Genomic DNA, 9,631 nt, shown 5'->3' with positions numbered 1-9,631 from the left:
AATAAGCATTGAAATAGAAATTATCAGTAGAGAAACAGATGATAGGGGAACTAAATGAAAATATTAGAACTGAAAAATACTCCAACTGAAATTAAAACCTTACTGGATAGACTCAACAGAAGATTGAAGATGACAAAATAAAGATAATCAATACAAATCATCCAGTCTGAACAACAGAGGAAAAAAGGGCTGAAGAAAAAGTTTCCGGGTTGTGTTATAGGAGTCCTAGAAGGATAAGAGGAAGAATGTAGTGCTTTAAAAACGTGTGGAAATGATGGCTAAAAACCTCCCAAGTAAGCTGAGTGAAGCTGAAACAGGATAAACCAGGAAATCCAAGCCTAGATACATTGAAAACTGTTGAAAACTACCAGACACCTTGAAAGCAGCCAGAGAAAAATGAAAGATGACCTACAAGGGAACAACAATTCAAATGCCCATGCGTTTTTTCATCAGAAACTACAGAGGCCAGAAGGAAGTGGCACGTTTCTTAAAGTGCTGAAAGAAAAGAACTGTCAACTCAGAATTCTGTATCCAGTGAAATATCCCTCAGGAATGAGAGAGAAATAAGGATATACTCATATGCAGGAAAACTAAGAATTGATAGCCAGGAGACCTGCTTTAAAGGAATAGTCAAAGGATGTGCTTCAGACAGAAGAGAAGTGATACCAAAAGGAAACTGGGAACACAGGGAATGAGAACAACAGTTCTAGAATTTGGTCTTTTGTTCTCGGTTCCTGAAACAGCTCCAGAGCCAGAAAGGTGAAAGGAGTGCCTTGTTATTCATAACAAGCCCCTTCCCAACACACCTTTTGAGATGACTTCTGGCCAGCCCCTAAGAATGGGGGCTGGTTGCCAGGGAAACCAACTGGGAGGAGAGGGTTGGAACTTTCAGACCCATCCCTGACCTCTGGGGAGGACAGAGGGGCTGGAGATTGAGTCAATCACCAATGGCCAGTGACTTAATCACTCACACCTATGTGATGAAGCCTCCGTAAAACCCAGAAGGACGGGGTTCGAGTGGCGAACAGATGGGAGATGTGAGGAAAGTGGTACCCACAGAGCATGTAAACTGCACTCTTTCCCTGTACCGTGCCCCATGCATCTCTTCCATCCTGCTGTTCTTGAGTTATATCTTCTGTAATAAAGCAGTAATCCAGTAAGTAAACTGTTTTCCTGATTTCTGTGAGCTGCTCTAGCAAATTAATTGAACCCAAGGGAGGGGGTCCCGGGACCTTCCAATTTACAGCTGGTTGGTCAGAAGCACAGGTAACAACCTGGACCTGTGATTGGCGTCTGAAGGTGGGGGGGGGCAATCTTGTGGGGCTGAGCCCTTAACCCATGGGACCTGCCACTGTTTCCAGGTAGACAGTGTCAGCACGGAGCTGAATTGTAGGACACCCAGCTGGTGTCAAAGGATTGCTTGATGTGTGGGAAGCTCCCACTCACCTGGGGTCAGAGGTGGAAGAGTGCTGTCATGGAGGAGACACAGCAGTGGATTTTTCCTGAGAACCTAATAAGAGCTTCCAAACACATAAGTGCCTGAGCCCACAGTGAATGAGTGTGAGCACGTGAACGTTCCTAAAACCTGGCAGGCTCCTATGGGAAGCACGGCAGACATCATCCCTACAAATGACAGAATGCAAGACCAACAAGGGTTCTCTGCATGCACAGGGAAAGCTGCACTACGAAAGTAAACAGAGTGGCTACGGAGGGCAGATTAAGCTGATCTTCTGGGAAAAAGGCTAAAACTACAAAGAAGACTGTCCTGAGGCAAAATACGATATATGAAGGAACATCTGGCCCCCGAAAGGAGAACTAGACAAATGTACAACTATAGTTAGAGACATCAACATGCCTATCAGTAACAGAACTAGTAGACAAAAGATTGGTGAAGACACAGAAGAACTAAACAGCACCATTAATAACCAAATCATTCTGACATACATAGAACACTTTACCCAGCAAAAGCAGAACACAAAGTTTTCATGTTCACCTGGAACATTCATCAAGACAGTTCAGATCCTGGTTATTAAAATAACCTAAAATTTAAAATCATACAAAGTATGTTTCTGACTATAATGGAATTAAACTAGAAATCAGTAAAGGTAGGAAAATCTCAAATCAGTCGGAAATTAAACAACCTGCTCATAAATAATCCACCAATAACATGGTCTCAAGAGGAATTAGAAGATATTTTAAATGGAAGAAAATACAATATATTAAAATTTGTGGGCACAGTTAAAGGAAGTAGTACTTAGAAGGAATTTATAGCATTGAGAGCTTATATTAGGAAAGCAGGCCTCAGATCAATAATCTAAGCTTCCATCTTAAGAGACAAAAGTAAGCCCACATCTTCCAGAATGAAGGAAAAAGAGCAGAAATCAATAAAATTGATAACAAAAACAAATGAAGCCAAAAGCTGGTTCTTTGAAAAGATTAGTAAAATTGATAAGCCTCTAGCAAGCTTGACAAAAAAAGAACAAGCCATACGTTAGCAATATCAGGAATAAAACTTGATTATCTGAATTTGCATTTCACTGACTATTAGTGAGGGTTACCTTCTTTTTCATGTTGATGAATCATCTATTTCTTTGATGAGTGGCCTATTTATGTGCTTTGCCAAGCTTAAAATTATTTTGGGAAAACTAGAAAAGCACACTGCCTTCCCCCTCCCTCCCTCCATCGTGGGTATCTGTCTGTTTAACTAGCTAGGATCTCTGTATTATCTATCTGACCCCAATCTTGTGTCAAACGTGTTGCAAATGCTTTGTCATAGCCCGTTGCTAACTGTATGCTTTCTTTTGTATAGAAAATACTAATACGCAGAGTCAAACCTCAAACCCTTTCTTTATGGGGTATTTTGAGTCACCTACAGAAAGATTCACCGTTTGGTCATAAAAAAATTCTTATGTTCTTCCAATGCCTTTAAAAAAATCTTACCTTTTGCTTTTAGATCTTTAATCCAACTGGAATTAACTTTTTTGGTGAATATGAATTAGGGATCCAACCTTTTTTAAAAAAAATTCAATTAAATGGGTAGAAAAAGTTCCTAACACCATCCAGTGAAGAGCCCTTACTGATGTAAAATGTCACATCATACTTTTTCATAAACTGCCACAGATACAAAGGAAAGTTTCTAGACGCTGCTCTTCTGTGGATCAACTGGTCTACACCTGAGCTCATAGCATTGTTTTAACTTAATTTTGCAGTGCATTTTAGTATTTTGTATGGCAAGTTTCCCTACCCCACCTTGTTCTTTGCTTTCCTTGGCAATTTTCTTTTTTATATGAACTTTAGAATGAGCTTGTCGATTTCTATTTTAACATTCCATTTGGGAATTTTATTAAACTGCATTGAACTTACTAATTTTGGAGGACTGACATCTTTATAATATTGACTCTTTCTATCCCCAAATAGAGTATGTCTCCATTTAAGTTGGTCTTCTTATATTTATTTCAATAAAGTTTTCATCAAAAAGGTCTTTCACATTTTTTCTGGATTTTTTTCCCCTTCCATCAAATTTTGTAAATGCTTCTTGCCTCTGCATAGGAAAGGGGCTGAACTGGGAGGAATGCTGTTACTTTTTCTAATGAATGAAGGAAGGAGACAGAAATGTGGGTGAAGACAGAAGTTGACGATGCTGTCATTAATCATGTATTTTGGAATTACCTCAGAAGAACCAGGGAATTGGAAAGGACCCAATTGTTTATCAGCAAGGAAGTGGTTAAAGAAAACATGGCATATTCACACAATGGAACATTATTCAGCCTTCGATAAGAAGGAGAAAGCTCTCAACGTACCCAGACGTGCCAAGAGCTCCAAGATGCAGTATAGATGGAAAAAGACTGTGTGTAACATGTTGCCTTTTGTTTGAGGAAGGGAGGAGGAATAATACCTGTATCCACATCAAGGAACTCTGGAAGGATACACACACTAGCCAGTGGTTACTGTAGGTGTGGGGTGAGAAGGGAGTGAGGGAGAAGCAAGGAGGCCCCAGGGTGACCTTGCATACTGCTTTGATTTTTGACATGTAAGAATGTATTAGCTATTTTTAAAAATCCTAGAGAAAATAGGAAAAAAAACCCAAAACTGAATACCCACTCTTTGAAGGTATGTCTCCCCCTGAAAACTCCAAGCTGTGTGTGGTTAAGCTAGGCTGACAGAGCCAGCTAGGGGCCTGTAGGGCCAGCAATTGCAGCACCCCCCCCACCGCCCCCCGCCCCGGGCCTGAACCTGGCTGGAAGGGTACTTTGAACCTTACCATATTCAAAACACGTAGATTTTTGGATAGTGAGGTGTAAATCCTGTATTTCCACCAAAAAAACTAACCTGTCCTAGGAATAACATTTGAACTTGATTACACCAACAATAGAAGCTTATTGAGTTTTTCAGAAGGACCAGGGCTTGCTTAGGTGGGCCAGGCTGCTCGCTTTTCCATGTGTTCTGATTGGGACACAGACTCTGTTCCACTTTCCTCCACAGCAGGACTGATTTCCCAGGGATGCCCGCGGTGTGCCCTTCATAACAACAGTGCTCCTGTAGCCTGTGACTGCTGTTTATGGATTAAAGGACACCTGCTTCATGACTGCCACAGTATGTATGGCAAAGGTTAAAATTTAATAATACAAAATATAAACCTTAATTTTTTTTAAAAATGGCTTTTTCTTACGTACAGCATGGATTTAAGTTTGGGCCTCCTGCACGACTAGTGGGAGGGTAAATTGGCACAAGTTCTCTGGAGGGCAGTTTGGCTTTACGGCTCTTAAAACGGAGCACATCTTTGACTTGGCAATTCCGCCCCTAAGCGTTTCCCCACGTACCCACGTGGGCCCAGGGAGGTGACCACAGCACAGCATCCCGGGCAGATGGGGCACATCTGCCCGCTGCCCCCATGGGAGCTCCTACGGTGGTGGGGAATGAGGAAAGGGAAGTGTGGGCAGCCCTGAGCATCTGGAAGACCCAGCCGACGCTCTCTGCTCATGCTTGCACAGGTTCAGGAAGCCCGGTGGCCCACGGGCAGGGGACACCACGCCTGCTGCCTGGGATCTTGCTGAGTGTGGCTTCAACTTAAACCCAAAACACTGGCCGTGTTGACTGTGACTGGTAGTGTGAACCAGTTAAGAGTGACTGCTTCTGACAGCTAACATCGCCATTAATCCATCTTTTACTAGTTTTACGACCTAGGTGTTGGCTAGGGCCCGAGACAGACAGCCTGTTTCACTTGAGGATTTCAAGGGAACTGGAGGTTCTTCTGTCTCTGTGCTGCCTTCTGCTCCTTGAGAGGAATCCTGGGGGTCAGGATCAAATGCCTTCTTCCTGCCAAGAGCCCCCTCCAACAGCCCACCTTGCTGGGGGCCCTGGCCTGGCACCACACACCCCTCCCTCATGGATGGATCCCGACACTGCCCGCTGTGCTTTCTACGTTTTCTGTGGACTCGACTCGTACCCACGCCCAGCCGAGTGCTCTGCTGTGTGGCGTCACCCTGTGAGAACGGCTCTGACAATGGGTGAGACACCATCTCACCGTGACATCCCCGGGGACAAACACCAGACCCAGCCTAAAGCCAAGGCCGCTACATGGATCCCAAAACGTAACTACATTGGGTAAAAGTCTGTTGAAGTCACGGGCTAGTGCTTAAAGCCAACATTACTCCTGGAAACAAAGAGGAAGACAGGAAGGCCAGAGTACAGTAATCGGATAGTTGCAGATCAAGTAAAAAAATCCGAGTACCTAAGGACATTTTTCTTCTATTCTTGCTCAAGGACTCAGTCAAATAAACAGAGAAGAGAAGCAGCACAGGCGAGGGCCAGCCGGGTCAGGAGTTTATTGGCAGAGAGCACAGGAGCGTTGCCACAGTAACTGCAGATGTTAGATGCGGCTGGGCGAGGGGCGTCAGGCAGAGACCACCCTCCTGTGGGCGAAGGGCGACAGCCACGGCACAGGCCCCCAGGCACTGCCTCACCTTCACAGAGAAATATCCGACTCACAAGCGACTTCGGTACAGCTTTAACCACCAAATACAAAACGACTGTGACAAGCATTCGAAAACCAGTTGGCATGCATTTGAGTCATGCATTTTTAATTGATAGTATTTTCAGTGTACTGAAGGCAGGGACAAAAAGGCAAGTTATCAAGCTTGCAGGTTTCTTTTTCTTTTCTTTTTAAATCAAAGTATGGTTTCACAGCGATGAAATCAACTTATTTCCCATCTCCAACAACTTGGCACTAAAGGTATGTTAAACATGGAAAATACTCTTAACAGTTAAAATAAGAACGCTTTATAGTCCTTGAAATTCCAGTAAACACGTGTGTTTGAAATTTCCATGAATTTTGAAGAAAAATGGTGCCAGTCAACAGAAACCCCGGTGCCTTGTCCTACTGTGCCTTGCTGTGGAGACCACAGGGCTGTCCCCTGGGGCCTGCCGTCCACTTCCTGGGAGTGGCAGCCCTGGCCGCTGCATCTCGGGCCCCTGTACTCTGAGCCACTGCAAAGGGCTATTTTGAAGGTTAAATCAGATGTTAAATGTGAGAACACCTTTAAGTTGTAAAAAAGTGCTATGTCCCTTCAGGGCTTTATGATAGACATTTCAAATGACAGAATTAAAAATGAGGAATCTGTTAAACAAAAATTCTCCAGTAATTTCTCAATAAACTATGTTTTCTTTTAAAAGAAGAAAAGAAAAGTGGGCATGAAATCCTATACTTTAATCAGAGACACACTGAACAACCAATGCAGCACTTGGGTACTGGATTTCTCCAAGTGCAGAAGTATATTTCTCACGGCTCAGATAGGGCTAAAGTTTGAAGAATCAGGTAAAAACATGTATAAACAACCTAAAGAGAAAACCAAACTTAAAAGCTTCAGGTGAAATCATTTCATCTTAAAATTAGAGTAGGAAAACTATTATTTGCCATTCCTCTCCTACTGCTTTGAAAAGGTGGCAGTTACTGAGTTTTTATACCTCTGGCTTCTGCTTCAATGTGAGGACCTGTCAACTGTAACAGAGTGTCTGTAATTAACAGAATTGAGAGATTGGACACATTTCACCCCAAGCATTTATGGCCCATCCTACAAGTCTTGGACAGCTGTGCAGGCCTAGCCCTGAAAGCAGACGTTTATCGACAAATCATCTGTTCCATTGCTTCTCACAGCCTCAAGTTACCGGTCAGTGCACACGGACAGCACAGCAGTCTGGACGCCTGCTTGCCCACAGGCTGTACCGTCAGGTACCAAGAGGCCAACTAAGAGTGCACAGACAGCGTTCCCAAGAAATACTGATCCAAACAACAAAACCTGCAACCTAAACAGCAAAGCTCTTAACCCTAGAATGTAAAACAAGACAACTGGGTAACTAGGCACTGAAGTCAACCGTTGCAAACAAAGAGGCTGCTCTGAGAGTTACGATTTTAGACAGTTTCATTACCATGTGTCTTGGAAAGAGAGTTGTGGACTGAAGCTTGGACTCCAAATGCCTCCCAAGGTTTGGGAAGTTCTCAGCCATCATTTCTTTAAACAAGCTTCCCGCCCTCCCTCCCTGTCTTCTCCTCCCGGGGCTCCAGTGATGTGTAGACTGTCTCTTAACAGGTGTCCTGTAAGTCCTGGAGGCTTTTCATTCTTCCCCCCACCCCCGCCCCCCGCCTTTGCTTCTCTGTTTGAATAATTTCAAGTGATATGTCTTCAAGCTCACTGTTTCTTTCTTCTGTTGCTGTTGAAGCTCTGTATTAAATTCTTTGGTTCAGTCGTTGTATTCTTCAGCTCCAAAATGTCTGTTTGGTTCTTTTTTATGTTTTCTATCTCTTTGTTGAACTTCTCATTTTGTTCTTGTATTGTTTTCCTGATTTTGTTAAGTTGTTTTATCTGTGTTCTCTTGTAGCTCTCTTGAGCATTTTTGGAACAATTATTTTGAATTCTTTGTTGGCCAACTCATGTGTCCCCATTTCTTTGGGGAGAGTTACTGGAAGTTTGCCATGTTCCTTTGGTGGTCTCACGATTCCCTGATTCTTTGTGATCCCTGAAGTCTTGCTATTAATAGGTATCTGTGCACTTGAAGAAGCAGCCATCTCTTCCAGACTTCATGGGCTGACTTTGGTATAAGACCTTCACCTGCAGGCGGGGGCATGCCGGAGTGTGCTGTGATCCCAGGCCTAGTGGTGTAGGGTTCCAAGTGCAGGGTCAGGGGGTAGTCTGGGTGGGAGGGATACTGTGCCATTGGCTCAGGCCACTGAGGGTCACAGCATCAACTGTGTGCTTCCTGGCAAGCACTGTGCGGGCTCTGCAGTGGCTGCAAGGGCTGGTGGGTTCCTCAGTGGCACCTCCAGGTTCAGCTGCTTGGGCACAGGGCAGGAAGCAGTGATGGCCAGAGTTGGAGGTGTGCACACACCTGGCTGTGGAGACCAGCTGCAGGTGCCTGTGTAGTGGCAGGGGCTGGTCGCAGACTCACACGTAGCGGTGGGGAACAGGGCCAGTCGCAAGGGCTTGGGCCAAGCGTGGGCCCACAGCAGCTGCGGCCCTGGCAGGTGGTGTACTTTACTAGAGCTGCAGAATCTCCCCACAGGTGTGTACACAACAGCGGAGGTTGGTGACGGGGATCAGCCTGGGGGTGTGCAGGTGCACAGCTGGGAGGGGCTGGCCACACTGCACACCTGGCAATGGGGGTCAGCCGCAGGGGCCTAGGTGGGCATCTTGCACCTATGTAGCTGCAGAGGCCTGGGCAGGCTGCCAGTGCAGATCCTGGGCGCTGGTGAGGCCGGGAAGGATGGGGAGGGACTCAGGCAGCAGGTGCCCAGGAACAGGAGTACCCATGGGGTGATAACTACTGAAAGCTGGTGGGCTCCTCTGCAGAGCAGGGTACTAGGAACCACGGTTGTTCCAGCTGCATGGCTGACACTTTGCTTTGCTGGTCTCTAGGTGGGGTGAAACTGAACAGGCCCTTTGTGTGGTGCCCCAAAAGGCTGGGGAAGCTAGTCGCTCACCCCCCCACCCCGCTTTCCTGGGGAGAACTCTTTCAGCACTCTTGGTGCTGTGCAGTGCTGGCCTGGGGGATGGGATGGTGCAGACAGAATGAAGCTGTTCTTCCCTTTCTGTGTGATTATTTTCAGGTTTTTGTTCCACTGAGCAGCTGAAGTTTCTTAAGTGGACTCCCGAGTTCTCCCGGAGCTGTTTTTCTCTGTGGATAGCTAATTGCTGATCTTTGTTGGGAGTCGGGGAGGATGGAGGCCGGGGCCTCCCTACTTCATCATCTTGGTGATGTCATTTGAAAGTGAGCTCTAGGAGTTATGAAACTCCCTCCCAGAAAGGAAGGGACTGAGCAGGATCATATAACCACCTTTTGGGAGATTTTGCAAAACAGGTATCTTGCAGTGGATAGGCTTGATATCCAGGTACTTTAGAAGGACTTTGGGACACAACCAACTCTGATCATTTGTCCTTTCCACAAGCACTGGAGTCCCTTCTATTTGCCAGGCCCTAGGCACACAGAAGGCAGCCCTTTCCTAGGGAAGTCTCAGCCCAGTAAAGAAGACAAATAAAGACAATCTACGGACCAACGTGACCAATACCAAAAGCAAGGTCAGGACAGCGCAGGACTGGAGTGGTGTGTCTGCACGTGTCAGGAGTGGGAGAGGGTTACG

The sequence above is a fragment of the Mesoplodon densirostris genome, chromosome 1 (genome assembly GCF_025265405.1).
Source record: "Mesoplodon densirostris isolate mMesDen1 chromosome 1, mMesDen1 primary haplotype, whole genome shotgun sequence".
NCBI classification, from domain to species: Eukaryota; Metazoa; Chordata; class Mammalia; order Artiodactyla; family Ziphiidae; genus Mesoplodon; species Mesoplodon densirostris.
The sequence above is the reverse complement of the archived record's forward strand: the minus strand, read 5'-3'. Positions refer to the sequence as shown.